The sequence below is a fragment of the Schistocerca cancellata genome, chromosome 5 (assembly GCF_023864275.1).
Source record: "Schistocerca cancellata isolate TAMUIC-IGC-003103 chromosome 5, iqSchCanc2.1, whole genome shotgun sequence".
In the NCBI taxonomy this organism is placed as follows: Eukaryota; Metazoa; Arthropoda; class Insecta; order Orthoptera; family Acrididae; genus Schistocerca; species Schistocerca cancellata.
In genome coordinates this window covers 207172678-207188589 of record NC_064630.1, presented here as the reverse complement: position 1 = coordinate 207188589, position 15912 = coordinate 207172678, and positions in this window count along the sequence as shown.

The following is a 15912-nucleotide window of genomic DNA, read 5'->3' as shown; positions in this document are numbered from 1 at the left end:
CCTTTGGGATGGTTTGGAACGTCGACTTCGTGCCAGGTCTCACCGACCGACATCGATACCTCTCCTCAGTGCAGCACTCCGTGAAGACTGGGCTGCAATTCTCCAAGAAACCTTCCAACACCTGATTGAACGTATGACAGTGAGAGTAGAAGCTGTCATCAAGGCTAAGGATGGGCCAACAATATACTGAATTCCAGCATTACCGATGGAGGGTGCCACCAACTTGTAAGTCATTTTCAGTCAGGTGTCCGGAAACTTTAGTTCACATAGTTTATCTTAGGCCGTATTTAAACATTGCTGTTTTGGAACAATGCAGTTTGTTAATTATAGGTAGTCCGCTTTTTAAAATTCTCGTTTTACCCACGAACATTTGTCATTTTAAACAGAACTGGTTTATTGATGAGCTGCAATGTCAGTAAATGTAATTATCTGAAACGACAATGTTAACATGTTGTTTACTTAACAAAGGGACTGTTTAAGTTACCCACCAAAGTTTTGAGACTGACATGATTAATTTTACTTTGAATTCAGTTCTTTAAGGTTCAAAGTAAATGATCTTAGATAAGTATTCCACATCATTTTTTGTCACAGATAGTACAACTAAAGATCTTACTTACAGCCATTTTGTTCTCAAGTAAATATCTTATACCAAGAGAAAATCTTTCTGTAATATTTTTCAGTGAATTATAAAAGCAGAGCACAGAATTTGTCCCTTCAGGACTGGTGATCGTTATATTCTCATTATTTACCTGAAACTGAAGAACTAACGGCAGTTTAGTTGCTGCTCTCATCCTAACACTGAAATAATCACTGTTGTTTGAAGCATATAACGAAGTTATCAAAACGATAACACTGGTAGGAAGTGTAGTGAAGTGTTTGTATTTTTTATGGAAAGAACCAAACCACGTACCCAAACAACGCTTCTTATCTTATACGATAGCGTTTTACAGTAGTTCAGATATACGTCAAAACTTGGTTACAGCTTGACAAAATCGTTGTTAGTGACGTCCATTTGTAATGTGATAGCAACTTCTGCATAAGAACAGTCGAAGTTTAAATTCACGACTTGTTTTAGAGTGTGAAAGCTATGATACGTGCGAAGGTTAAGGTGGCGCGATTAACTCATGTGAACTGACGTGCCGTGTCACTCGAAACGAAACAGTTAAAAGATTGGGGTGCGTTACAATCTTTTTACAACATAGTAATAAAAGGTATGTGAGGTTACACAGCGTTCGAGTACATAAATTTTTTTATTATGCAGTGCCTGTTGAGGACATTTAACCATCTCTTTCGGTTAGGTTGCTGCACTTGTAATATTTTCCGCTTCTGTGTAGTGGTGTTTACCACAAAGGCCGCCACTGAAGCGGACTATCTACTAAACCCAGCACATGTGGATAAGGGTTCCCTTGTCATTTTGAATAGACAACAACAGATCTCTCTGCCCTATCCTCATGTAACGGAGCAAGTGCTCAGCCTCTGATGATCCAACAGTCGATGGGAGGTTAGTCTATAGTACGCCTCCAAATTTTAATCAAAAGTTCCAAGTGCTACTTCCACAAACATCATCATAATGTAGGAGAGTAGTGTTTCTTTCCTGTTCATGCATTGAAGTCTCCAACTGATATTGTTTTCAAACCTTGCACAAACTTATGCTCAAATTCTCAGAATAAGATTACAAAATTCCTAAAAATGTGTTTTGCAGAGTGTATTATCTCGGTGTCACTCCCAGTCTTTATGTTAAAAATGATTTTGCTGTGAGAGAGACGGCGTATAGGACGTTGAGTACTGCTCGAGTGTCTGGGGTCCGTACTGGGTAGAATTACAGGAAGACATCGAAACAATTCAGAGGCGGAATGCTAGACTTGTTACCGGTAGGTTCGAACACCACGCAAGTGTTACGAAGATGTTTCGGGAACTAAAAATGGGTATCCTTCGAGGGAAGGCGACGTTCTTTTCGAGGAACACTAATGAGAAAATTTTGAGAACCGATATCCGAAGCTGACTGCAGAACGATTCTAATGCAGCCAACAAACATTTCATGTAAGGGCCACGAAGATACGAGAAATTAGGGGTCATGCGGAGGCATAAAACTCTCGTTTTTCTCTCTCTATATTTTCGAATGAGACAGCAAAGGAGATGTACGGAGAATGTATGTAGACGTGGATGTAAATATAGATGTGTGGTTATATAAAAAAATGCTCGCCTCTCCTGGGAGGGGAGGGGGGGGGGAGGAGGCGGGCGGGCTGGGTTCGATTCCAGTCAATGAAATTTCTTAAAGAACGGTGTATCTGCAACGAGCATTTCAGTGAAGCATAAAATACACAAAGTTGAAAAAAAAAAAAAAACAATCAGTAACACTCGAGACAGGGAATCGCTGGACCAATGTTTCGAATCTCATTTCAGACTTCTTTCCGTTCAGTTCGAATACCTGCGTCATGTAAATACAAAATTCATCAAATATATGCTAATTAATACTTATCTAATTGTCACTTCTATATAAGTGCATATCTTCTTATTTCTAATTACATGTTGTACACAAAAATCTAGCTTTCATTGCAAATACAAATTCTTAATTACCGATTTTATACAAAATATTATTGGTACAGATTATTTAACTTAAAAAATTAGAACTCATTTTTTTCATTTTTATATATTTTACGCTTCACGGAAATATTTTTGGAACAAGCACCTTTGCTTAAAAATTTACCATGGCCTGAAATCGTACCTACGTGAACAGCGAGCATTTTACCACAGAGCGACAAGGCCCATCAAAAGAAGACCTTGTTTTAGGGTATTAAAGACCCTCAGGAAATTTCAAAGCCAATTTCCTCCAGAATTTTTGAGAGTTGCATCGACTTGCGCCGGATGATTGATGTTTGAGTTCTAAACTTCGGTACCATATATATATATATATACACTCCTGGAAATTGAAATAAGAACACCGTGAATTCATTGTCCCAGGAAGGGGAAACTTTATTGACACATTCCTGGGGTCAGATACATCACATGATCACACTGACAGAACCACAGGCACATAGACACAGGCAACAGAGCATGCACAATGTCGGCACTAGTACAGTGTATATCCACCTTTCGCAGCAATGCAGGCTGCTATTCTCCCATGGAGACGATCGTAGAGATGCTGGATGTAGTCCTGTGGAACGGCTTGCCATGCCATTTCCACCTGGCGCCTCAGTTGGACCAGCGTTCGTGCTGGACGTGCAGACCGCGTGAGACGACGCTTCATCCAGTCCCAAACATGCTCAATGGGGGACAGATCCGGAGATCTTGCTGGCCAGGGTAATTGACTTACACCTTCTAGAGCATGTTGGGTGGCACGGGATACATGCGGACGTGCATTGTCCTGTTGGAACAGCAAGTTCCCTTGCCGGTCTAGGAATAGTAGAACGATGGGTTCGATGACGGTTTGGATGTACCGTGCACTATTCAGTGTCCCCTCGACGATCACCAGTGGTGTATGGCCAGTGTAGGAGATCGCTCCCCACACCATGATGCCGGGTGTTGGCCCTGTGTGCCTCGGTCGTATGCAGTCCTGATTGTGGCGCTCACCTGCACGGCGCCAAACACGCATACGACCATCATTGGCACCAAGGCAGAAGCGACTCTCATCGCTGAAGACGACACGTCTCCATTCGTCCCTCCATTCACGCCTGTCGCGACACCACTGGAGGCGGGCTGCACGATGTTGGGGCGTGAGCGGAAGACGGCCTAACGGTGTGCGGGACCTAGCCCAGCTTCATGGAGACGGTTGCGAATGGTCCTCGCCGATACCCCAGGAGCAACAGTGTCCCTAATTTGCTGGGAAGTGGCGGTGCGGTCCCCTACGGCACTGCGTAGGATCCTACGGTCTTGGCGTGCATCCGTGCGTCGCTGCGGTCCGGTCTCAGGTCGACGGGCACGTGCACCTTCCGCCGACCACTGGCGACAACATCGATGTACTGTGGAGACCTCACGCCCCACGTGTTGAGCAATTCGGCGGTACGTCCACCCGGCCTCCCGCATGCCCACTATACGCCCTCGCTCAAAGTCCGTCAACTGCACATACGGTCCACGTGGTGTCGCGGCATGCTACCAGTGTTAAAGACTGCGATGGAGCTCCGTATGCCACGGCAAACTGGCTGACACTGACGGCGGCGGTGCACAAATGCTGCGCAGCTAGCGCCATTCGACGGCCAACACCGCGGTTCCTGGTGTGTCCGCTGTGCCGTGCGTGTGATCATTGTTTGTACAGCCCTCTCGCAGGGTCCGGAGCAAGTATGGTGGGTCTGACACACCGGTGTCAATGTGTTCTTTTTTCCATTTCCAGGAGTGTATATATATAATCCGATTTCTTGTGGTCTCCTTGTAACAGCAGTTGTAAGGGTGCGAGAAACGTGTTGTAAATATTTGTAATTATCGTTGACTCAAGAAGATGGTGGTATTCGGTAGCTATCGATAAAGAAACACTGCTAAATAATGTTTTTATGATTGTATTGTTGAAAGATTTGTGGAGACGTGTTTACGGCTGTGTTGCTAAAAGCAGGCTTCACACAATAAAGCAGGGATCATAAGTCATAGTGTAAAAACTCGCACCATCACAGTCCTTTTAGGACTGTGCTACAGGTGGCTCAAAAGTAAAGCTGTCATCACTCCGATGTAGGACTGCTGATATTTTTAAAAATATTCAGAATTCGATACATCAATATTTAAAAAAAATATCATTATTGAATCTCTATATATCGGAAGAGTGTATCCTATATCGATACATCGACAGAGGAAATATCGATGTACCGATCTACAGAAATGTTGGCTGCACATTGTAAATATACTGCCGTTTTTAGAGCCGTATGTTTAAGTATTGATTTATTATTAGATATTCTGTACATCTAACAGCTGGTAGCATGCCTACCCCTCTTAGAGCAAGATTAACCACTTTGCTAACAGCGGTAACCGCATGTAAGTGGCACAATAAAAGATGTCCGATGGGTCTGTCGATCAGTTTCGTGACATAGCGGATGTGTCCGGAACGCTACAAGTCGACTCCCCTGATTTTTCATCTCTGCCAGCACCAGCGACCTAGCAGTTGTAGTGTCAAAAATTCGTAGTGAAGCTAAACGTTGCGGTTTCTTTTGGTAGCGCCTACGTCGGCATTTCCACTGACACGTCTCCGTCCACCGCAGAGACCAATCTTGTCATTTATATTTTTGTTCATAATTTTCAGCAACTGTTTTTAAGAATCCCGATGTGAGGAAATATCACACTAGTTGCGTTAAAAATTGTTTTTTAGCGCAATTGGTGTGCTGTTTCTTCACATCGGAAATCTTTTAATTCTATTCACACTGCCCCTCCCTCTTTCCCACCAGTACAAGCGGACTTCTTTTTGTATACCACATACACTTGCTTCACACAGTCATAGAGAAAGACTGGACGTGGCGAAAGCTCAGAAAGTAGTACGACTCATTCATTCAGTGAAAGTAAAATTATGTTCTTCTACAATTTCAAAAGAGCAACTTCAAATATTTCCAGAAAATTGTGAAAAAATATAACATAAAACAATAATATTGGCACTCTACACTGCCATTTTCATATCGGTATATCAGGGGAAAGATAAGCGCCGTTTTAATCGATCTCTTTTGGAAAAATATCGATTTATTGATTTATCGATATATAATCGACAGTCCAACTCCCAAGAATGTTTTGAACAGTGCTGTGCTTTACTAGACAGATCCTGTTGGAGGTGGCATGCCGCTGCCTTCCTCGGACCTTTGATGTGACTTACCCAACCTTCAGTTTAATACTGATTCCAAACGAAGGTTCAGCTCGGTATTTTGCACATTAACAAATATTTCTAGAGGTGAACAAAGTGACAAGTGACAGCTAAAAATTGATAGGGGTGGAAATGGGAAGTGTTAAGGTACCGGTGTTAATTGTAGTCGGACTATGACAAATATAAAATTATTATGCAAACGTATTTACACAATTCATCATAAAAGCATTTCCTCAATTCCGTAGCAAAAACAAAGCATCTGTGAGTATAACAAGTACAGCCTTCAGTTGGCTGAATTGATTAACAATCATTAGTGCAAAGTATCAGTTAGACTGTTAAACAATAAAAACTTTAACTAGATGTATAATGTACCTCCCTTGTTTCAAAACGATAAATAAAGTTACTTCTCGTTCACTGATGCTGGCATAACCAGTCGACTGGCGCCATGGAATGGTAATAACAAATGGACAGGATGACAAACAATGGATTCCTGTAACAGACAGAAAGCAATAAAATTAAAAATAGCATTTACGCCGTTAAAACAGCAATTTAAACGCATATAAAATCTGGCCACTAAAAGCACAGGAGATTCATAAATATACTTGGTGAAATTTTAAAAGATTTAAAATTATAACAGAATATAAACAAGATAGTTATGGTTAAATGTTGTAAACTATTTCTTATTTGGCACTCCTGAAATCAACGTAACTTAAAAATAATAAGCAATAATTCCATTACAAGAGGATTCCACAGCTGAGGTAGCAATAAAAAGGAAAGATAATATTCAACCGTTATCATGCGACTCAGAGGCACATCAGTATGTGTTGTCACTCAGAATAAGTGACACTGGTGAGAACAAACACAAAATTTCCACCATGGCAGACAGCAATAGTTAAAGTTCAATGCTGATCTCCTGTGAGATCCGAAAGAATCAAGTTTCACGTAAAGTTGTCACCAAAATCATTTTCGCCTGCGACCGTCCTGGATCAACGATTTCATAGCCGTCGGTGGCGTTTATCATTCTTAACGGACTCGGACTCACTTCTTTCCTAAGGCTCTTCTCGAAGTTAACAGCGAGGCTGGACTGCAACAGATGCACCAGAAAAAGCACCCAAGTAGACGCCTCCCGCTCGGCCGCAAAAGAGAGCGACATGACACAGTAGTACATCTAACCCATGAGCGGAGGCACTTCTTCCAGCACGAGACCGTCCTAGCATGCATGAACCACCGCCCCACTTAAATCGGCGTACTCCAGTAGCCCCCTATGGGCAAGGAAGGTAGCAAAAGATACAGTCCCACACATATTATCGATCCTGCGCACTCGCACAGGTCGAAAATTGTAGAAGCAAGTAGGAATCGGAATTGAGACCTTTGGGCCTAGCAGTTTACCTTGGAGCCAACAATCCAGAAACTCAAAATTAATGTTTGTTTTCTCACCGAAAACTGGCAGTTTCTGTCACCACCTCTGCCTCGGTGGCCGGGGGGGGGGGGGGGGGGGGGGTCGGAACACAGCTGTTCCTGGCAATTTTTCCTACTGTTATTTCCATTCTTCAGGTGACGCTGGTATGTGATGAAGCTAGGTTTATTTCCTACATTCAGGAGTACTTCCGTCCGACTAATCGATTTCACGAGCTGCAAAAAGTGCCATTAACTTGTTTTGTGCTTCAAAATTTCCAGTTAATCACCCTCAGGAACAAAAGTTCAAGCAGTTCAATTTGTCATTATCTGCTTCCACTAACAGTACTCCTGTGGAAAGTGCTGTTCCTCCCAGGAATTTTTACTTATTTGTTTCCAGCAGCTGGTGGAAAAGACGTACTATTGTGGAAAGTCAGTAAACCTTAAGAACTTTAGTTAAAGCGAGGCTCACACTCCGCCTATAAAGCCTATCATTCATTCTATCTACTGTTACTTTTACTTACATCGACAAAGCTTTAGAAACCCTGCGTAACTCCGTGTAACATTACCTTCCTAGACTGGCTGGGTGAAAGGAATGAATATTAAAAACATTTGCTGTAACTTCTTTGACCTCATGGAGACTGGCTATCGGCCAAAAGCCTTCCTGGATGTGGGAGTCAAGTTGGATGCCTTCTGTGAAGGATGTGATGTATAAGAGTGTCTTCCATTATTCTGTATTAATCTTATCATTACTTATAGATAGTTAGTAGTCAGATGCTGAAGATTCTACGATGATTCTTGCTGTTTCCACTTTTTCGTCAATAGGAAGTCTGATGATGACCACTGACTGGTCAAAATTGTAACTACGTTTTTAATTTTTTTGTGATTTTTATTGCTCTTAAGCTGGCGTTGTAGGCTCTGACTACAAACCACTTCATACGGGTCACTGAAAGACGACCCATCAGCTCCAGGTTCCCTAAAGCTTCCTACCACTGGGTGTCGTGATCCTTCTGATAGGTCCTTAACAGCCAGGAATGCGATCCATGAACAAGCTACTAGCTCTTTATTCTCACGAAGTAATGTGTTATCGACAGGGAACGTCAAACTGATTCCATACTTTCAGATTGACAGAAGATTACTCACAAGCGACTTCTAATCAGGTTATGTGCTCACGGAGTATCGTCTCTATTGTGCCACTGGATTCGTTATTTTCCTCTCCGAGAGGTCATAGTTCCTAGTAATTGACGTAACATCCTGGAATAAAACAGAAATAATATCAGGTGTTCCCAAAGAAAATGTTATAGGCTCTATGCTGTTCCTGATCTATGTAAACGATTTAGGAGACTATCTGAGCAACTCACTAATATTGTTTGCAGATGATGCTGTCATTTACCGTCTATAAAGTCATCAAATGACCAAAACCATCGCAAAATGATTTAGTTAATCTGTATGGTGCGGAAAGTGGCAGGTGACTCTGAATAGTGACATGTTTGAAGTCATCCACATGAATGCTAAAAGAATCCGCTAAATTTCTGTTACACGATAAATCACACAAATCTAAATTCTGTGAATTACAGTAACAAATAGCTTAAATTTGAACCATCGTATAGATCATGTTATGGGAAAAGCAAACCAAAGACTGCGATTTGTTGCCAGAACACTTAGAAAATGCAACATGGCTACTAAAGAGACTGCCTACACGAAGCTTGTCCGTCCTCTTCTGGATCACTGCTGTGCGCTGTGGGATCCGCATCAGATACCATTGATGGAGGACATTGAAAGAATGTATGGAACGACAGTTCGTTTTGTATTGCCGCTAAATAGGAGAAATAATGATACGGATCTGATACGCGAATTGGGGTGGTAATCATGAAAGGAAAGGCGTTTTCCGTTGCGGCGGGATCTCCTCACGAAATTTCAATCAGCATCTTTATCCTCAGTGTGTGAAAATATTTTATTGCCGCCCACCTTCATAGGGAGGAATGATCATCATAAGAAAATAAGAGGAATAACAGCTCCTACTGAAAAATTTATGTGTTAGTTTCTCCCGGCGCTGTTAGAGAGTGGAACGGTAGGAAAATTGGTGGAACGCGATTCGATGAACAGTCTACCACGCACTTAATTGTTTATTGCAGAATAATAATGTAGATGTACGAGGATCATTCATTAATTAAACAGACAAATTGGTCTGGAGAAAGAAATGTCTACTTTTACAAAACAATACTTACTCTACTTTTCAACGTAGTACACTTGAACATTTATGCACTTCTTCCAACGGGCTACAATCTTTTTTATTCTGGCTGCAAAGAACTCTTTATCTTGATGTTTGAACCAATTTCCCACAAACTTTTTTAACGTCCTCGTTGTCCTGGAACCTCTTCCCAAGTAGTGCACCAAACAAATGAAATTCACTAGGTGCTAAATCAGCACTGTAAGGGTGTGAGGCAGTACTTCCCAGCCCATTTTGTCGATGGTTTCACGGGTTGGTTGAGCAATATGACGACGTGCGTTGTCTTGCTGTAAAATCACACCTCTCCTCTGAGATCGACGACGTCTCTTCGCCTTGTTTAAAAGCAAATCCAAGTAGTAATTGCTGTTCATGGTACGCTGCTCTTCGAGATAATCACAAAAAACTGGACCTTCAGCGTCCCAAAACACCGTCAACATGACTTTTTGCTGGTGCTTAGGTTTTGAATTTTTTCTCGACAGGTGAGTTGGTGTGCTTCCACTTCATGCTTCGTCTTTTTGATTCTGGCTCATAACAGTGAACCCAAGTTTCATCACAATTTAAAATTTTGTTGAGGAAGTGTTCTCTTTCATAATGTTCCTTTAGCTCTGTGCTCAGACTCAACCTTGTTTCCTCGTGAAGCCGCGTCAACTCCTTTGGGACCCATCGTGCACATGTTTTGTGGTACTTCAGCTTGTTACAGATAATGTTATGAAATGTACCAGTACTAAATTGAACCTTATCAACTATCATTTCCACATTCACACGGCAGTCGGCACGAATAATGTCATCAATTCGAATTTCAAGTGAGAGAGTTGAAACTGCCACTGGTCAGCCAGAACATTGGCCGTCAGTCACCGAGTCGCGACCAATTTTGTACTGCTCTACCCATTTGTAAAAATTTGCCCGATTCATACAGCCTTTACCATTAACTTTAGACAATGTGTCGCGTCCCGGCACAGCCTCACCATACCAGAATGAAGTAAGTGCGAACTGCGTAGCGAAGTCGGGACGTTAACGACAATGGGTTACTTATAAATTGCTGTCAACCTTTATATCAGAGGTGAGAGGGAGAGAATCTCCTTGCTTTGAAGCAAATAAGTTTCCTGAAAAAAGGTTACAGAACTGGAATAGGCAGAAAAGATTGGTTAGTTTCTATCAGGTTTATTCTCACATATACTTATGTGAGTGTTGGACCATAAACCCCTTAGTAAGATTCAGTCCATTTACTCGGGCTTGCTACTTCAAATCTAATTGCCGGTACACATAAGAAACAAGTACAAAGCAACCACATGTTCTTAGTTAGCACTGAAATCTCTCTAAGTAATTGAGACAAAGACTGACAGCCTCTGTTCAACACTATTCCAATGAAACTCTAAAAATCCTACTTGACCTGCAGTTCCTGAGTGTCCACCAGTGTCTAACACTGTCTTCTCACAGTTGAAGTCTTTATCGGTTGTATCGGCTGCTATGGGCCTACCCAGCCCCACCGGCGTCTCGCTGCAGTATCTCCAAACTGCCGGCACTGGCTCTGAATCTGCATCTGAATCTCTCCTTCTAGCTGTTCCTTTGCCCGGCCTTTTATTTCGTTTCTCATGTACTTGGGTGCACACAAATTAATTTGTATCACATGACCCTTTCATTTCTAAGTGATCGGAAGAATGCCTATGGTTCCACATGACACTCTCGATTCTAATTGGTCAGCTTGCGCAAGAATGCCTTCGGTTCCAGACGACGCTTCCGTTTCTAGGTCCACACAACTTAATTTGGTTCCACACGAGTCTTTTCCGCACGTGACTGACACTCTCTCTTGCTGTGTTATCGGCCTGGTGTTTGCATATTCCACTGCGCAAGTTTGATTCATGCTGCTTCCTCTGACAGGAAGTCAAACACTAAGTTATTTGATCAACAAGCCATACTTGGCAGCCTCTGCCGCTTACCTTGTCCCTAAGATATGGTGGACTATTTCTTAATGTCAGCTGGCTGTTTGCCTATAGGGCCTGGACTCTTGTTATGGTCACAACAGGACGAATAAAAATTATAAGTTTCTACTGTCACAATTCTGCAGTATATATTCACTGATTTCTCGCCTTCAGCAAGTAAAAAAACGAATAACAGAATGTTGTTCAACTAATGTGGACGTTTCAAGAGGACTCGCCATCTTGAAAAGCATTTTTGAGGTTATAAACAAAACAATGTTGATACATTAGTTGATCAGGGCTCATCCCAGTGATGCTAACTTAAAGCCATAAAAGTAGCAAACTTGCCCTACTAACAGTTTTTCCCCAGTCCAAGTTGTCTCTTTAATTACTGAATGACCCTCGTAAATGTAGGAAGCCAGGAATGATCTGTTACAAATGAAATATCTGCATTACAAATTAAAATCAAAAGTGTGGTTACTTTAAGCTTTTCAGGTTCTCCAGATCTTACGTATCACCGTCCGCACAGCCTTCTTAAAATATGTTCCACGTCTACATGTGTTCTGTTACAGCGTTCTGCTTTGATTTGAGATACGAGTGTAAATGTTATACCTCGGTTATCCCGAGCCCCGAGAGCAAATGGGACACGCGTGCTCGGGAGGCAGGACAGATTCCCCGCCGTCGGAGCGTGACGCCGGCGGCGTGCCCCCGGCCGGAGGAATGAATAATGCCGGCAGCGCAGGGCTTATCGCTTATTGCGGCCAGTGACGTTCAGGCTCAGTGGTCAGCACCAGCACCAGCAGCAGCAGCAGCACAGCGAGCAAAGGCGAGCGAGCCGGGATGGAGCTGCGCGCGCACCGCCAAGGGTGAAGGAACGCGGCGTGGTGGGGGGGCGCCACGGCTGCGGCGGCGGAGGGGCGGGGAGGGGAGGGGTCGCGCCGGCCCGCCGCCGCCGCGCAGAGGTCAGTAGACGGCCAGACAGTGCGTGGGGAGCGTGTGCGAGTGCGGAGAGTCGGCTGTGCGTCCGTTCCCAGCCGCGACCGCCCGTGGACAGACAGGTGTGCGGACGACCCGGGCGCCATGGCGGCGCGTCCCTCGCCGCGGCCTTCTGCGCAGCTGCCAGCAGCGACACTGCCACCAGCGTCCTCAACCACCGGCACCCTTCCCGCCAGCCGCTGCAGGTTAGTCACTGTCGCTGCGTGTACACGGGCCCCTAGATGGGACTGCATCTCCCTGTCACGTAAACACCCCAACAACCATCCTGCGAACGCGGGTTTCGGTACCGGCTTTCAACTCCACCGCATTTGAGTCGCGATTGCTTTGACTTCCCTTCTTAAAATGGTGCCTACTGTGAATGAAGTGATTCTGTACGCAGTGAAATTACAGAATTGATACTGGACTGACCAAAGAATTGTTCCCTTTATTTAACAGACGGTAAATCCATTTCTCTATGATATGGAAAGACATTCTCCCTAAATTATCAAAACTGAACTTGCAACAACCCTTTGCAGCTGGATAATTTGTAGACTGCTATACCCACTTTCGCGTTTGGTGGCAAGTGTTCTCGAAGCCACCAACACAGGAATAGGAACTTACCTTACTATTCCGAGTCTCCAAAATGTTGAACACTTGCACGTTTTTCCGCAAAGCCCATAATATGAGTGTAATAAAACGGCTTCATATGTGCCGACTGACGTGAACAACACCTGCTCTTCTACAATCGCCTCCCCAGTACCAGTCGACGGACATCTGTAACGAAATCGTAGTGAGTTTTTGTGAAAAAAAATGTGAAGGCTGATATTACGTCATTTCGACGAAGCTGACTGTATCTGAACAGCTGATTTACAGGCAGCGTTCGTGTAAAGCTACAGGCACTCGGAAAACCAGTATCTGATCAGGCGTGCAAAATTCAGGCCTTAACGTGTGAACGCGACACCAAAAAATCCGTGTCCTAAAATTCGATCGTCGTCTCCCGAAAGCCGTGTGGCGCGCGCTAAGCGTGGCGAGTGCGTCCTCAGGGCTGACCTGCTGCTCGCCAGCCGCCGCCGGTAACCCAAATAACTGAGGCGTTGACCTCCGGACACGGGAAACGGCCGCCGCCGCCGCCGCCGTCTCCCCCCTTCCTCTGATTTGCCGCTCGACAAGACTTCGAACGCACGCCTATCGACGGCAGCCGTCGCCGTTCGTGTTCTAGTCCTAACAAGTGTTCACCTGAAAACTGGAAAGCCGGTGCTCGGATACCGGTTAAGGTCGCCTCGGCTCTGAATGAATGGGGACCCGTCAAGCTGTGACGCTGTTCTTACATCAGGGTTGCCACGACACAGTGCCACACGATGGACCAGCGGAAATTATTATGCATACGCTTCTTGCTAGCGTAATTTTCAGTACATCGTGGAGAAACGTGTTCCTTTCCAAAAAGCAACTCATATTCGATTCGGATGTGCTTATTAGTGAATCTTCGCCATTTACAAATAAATATGTACAGCGGAATTGTGTCAGAACTCCACCTACTTCATCGTGTAGATAGTTTCTCTCGTAATGTTGCCAAAGACGTCGTACACTTCGAATTCCATAATATCGACGTTTTATGTGCTCATCTACAGCAGCCGTATTTTCTGTTGGTCACACGGTCTTCATCCAACCACGTTTAACTGTTGTTACTTGGTCCTCTGCAGGCGAATTTTTTCCACCTCATCTGCTGTTCGTTTGTAGGTAACTGTCTGTTTTTGGAACGTAGCAGCTGTAAGGTACAACATAGTTAAAAGTAAAACTGTTGCATGACAAGTTATATCACTAAGCATCCCTGTTACTTTTAGCATTACCATCAGTGTCACTTCGAAATCACTAATCAACCGTGTTACTTTTAGAAGCACGATCAGTGTCACTTCGAACGAAAGGGAGCATATTATATAAAAGTAGACAACACGGAATATAGGCATTTGTATTGGTTTTACAGTGCAAGTTTTACTTTCGCCACTGTTTTTATTATTTATGACTCAAAAATCTTCCGAAACTTCGTTAATAAGTATTAAATAGGGAGCATCGGCTAATGTTCTGCAAAATTATATTTATTTCGTCACGAACCGGTTTTCTGCTTCTTAGGTCATCTTCAGGTGGCAACATCATTTCGAAAACAGAAATAAAATGACGTGCGACATACACAGATATTATTTACACAGAAGATAACAAAAATTTACACATGTGGAGTTTTAAGTAGGGAAGTATTACATATCTTTGTCATGCAGAAATAGTCATATTAACTAAAAAATAAAAAATAAATGTTTATGTGGAGATACACTCAACAACTGTGAAAAAGTAATGTTGAGCTTACAATGTCAATCTAGTGTTAATAACTAAAACTTAATTAAACGGAGCGCAAAAATGAAACTGAGTTTAGTCATTCAGTACTAAGCTGACACTCTGTGTTATATGTTTGTTGATTTCCAGTAATTTAATCATCTTATGTGTAAATAATATCTGCGTAAGTAGTGCATCTTTTTGTATGTTTGCTTGCGACATTCGCTTGTTGTTTGAAGATATCCTAAGAATCCGTATGCCGGCATTTTGCAGAATATCAGCAGACTTTTTCTATTTAATATTATTATCGTTTTCTGTCAAGCATCGTTAGAATTTCAGCTAATGTTATAGTTCATAAGGTCGCTTGGTTGTTGCTGGACCCCGTATATCATGCTTAACAAACAAGTTATGGTGCCATGAAGACTTTTCGTCTCTGGATTGAAATTACAGGAGTTACACTCTTATTACACTTATTGTAGTAGCGTGACATAAGCGATCAAATGTGTTGGAAGAACTTTATTCAAAACATGATGGTCTTCGGCATTTTCTTTTCGTTTTTAATTGGTTTACATTAAGTGTATGTGTATTATCATGCTGTTTGTGTATAAACTATTAACACGAAAAACTACGTAAGGAAATCGTAATGTAATTGAGATTACAACGTCGCATGCAACTTCCAGTATTAACAGGGTAACATACCGAAGTGAGTACCCACACTGATTCTAAACCGTCTGCTCTCATCCTGCAACTTGTATTTCAGTTCAGTTGCGTGACTACAGTGTCCACTACGAACAGTATTTTGAAGTGTGCTTCTAAAATGATCTTATTTCTACCCTGCTAACTCATTCTCACATGGTGCATTCGTCATTGCTCTTAGACTACACATTTTCCTGAAGTGATGACACGTGTTTTTAACAATCAAAGGAGAGACATTTGCAAGAGAGTAATTCATTATTTAAGAGCATTCTCGCTACATCAGCTCTTGAAATTTGTTACTCAACATCGTTCACTCGAATACTTCCCTATGTCTACTAGTTATATACTGAAAGGAATGTCGTTCGCTCATTTACCACACAACAGCGGACGCAAGACGATGCCCAGAGGTCACATCCTCAATGACTTCTCCCCAGCCTGGAACTTTGTTCTGTGGGTGGCTTAACAGGGCTCCCTGCAGTACGATAAGAAAGGACGCGTGTTCTTCTGTAGGCCATGAACAGACGTGGAAAATTTTCCTCCTATAAGCGTATCTTCACTGATAAAGGTCTACCTGAACCTCACTCTGGATTTTGATTGATGCTGCTCTATTG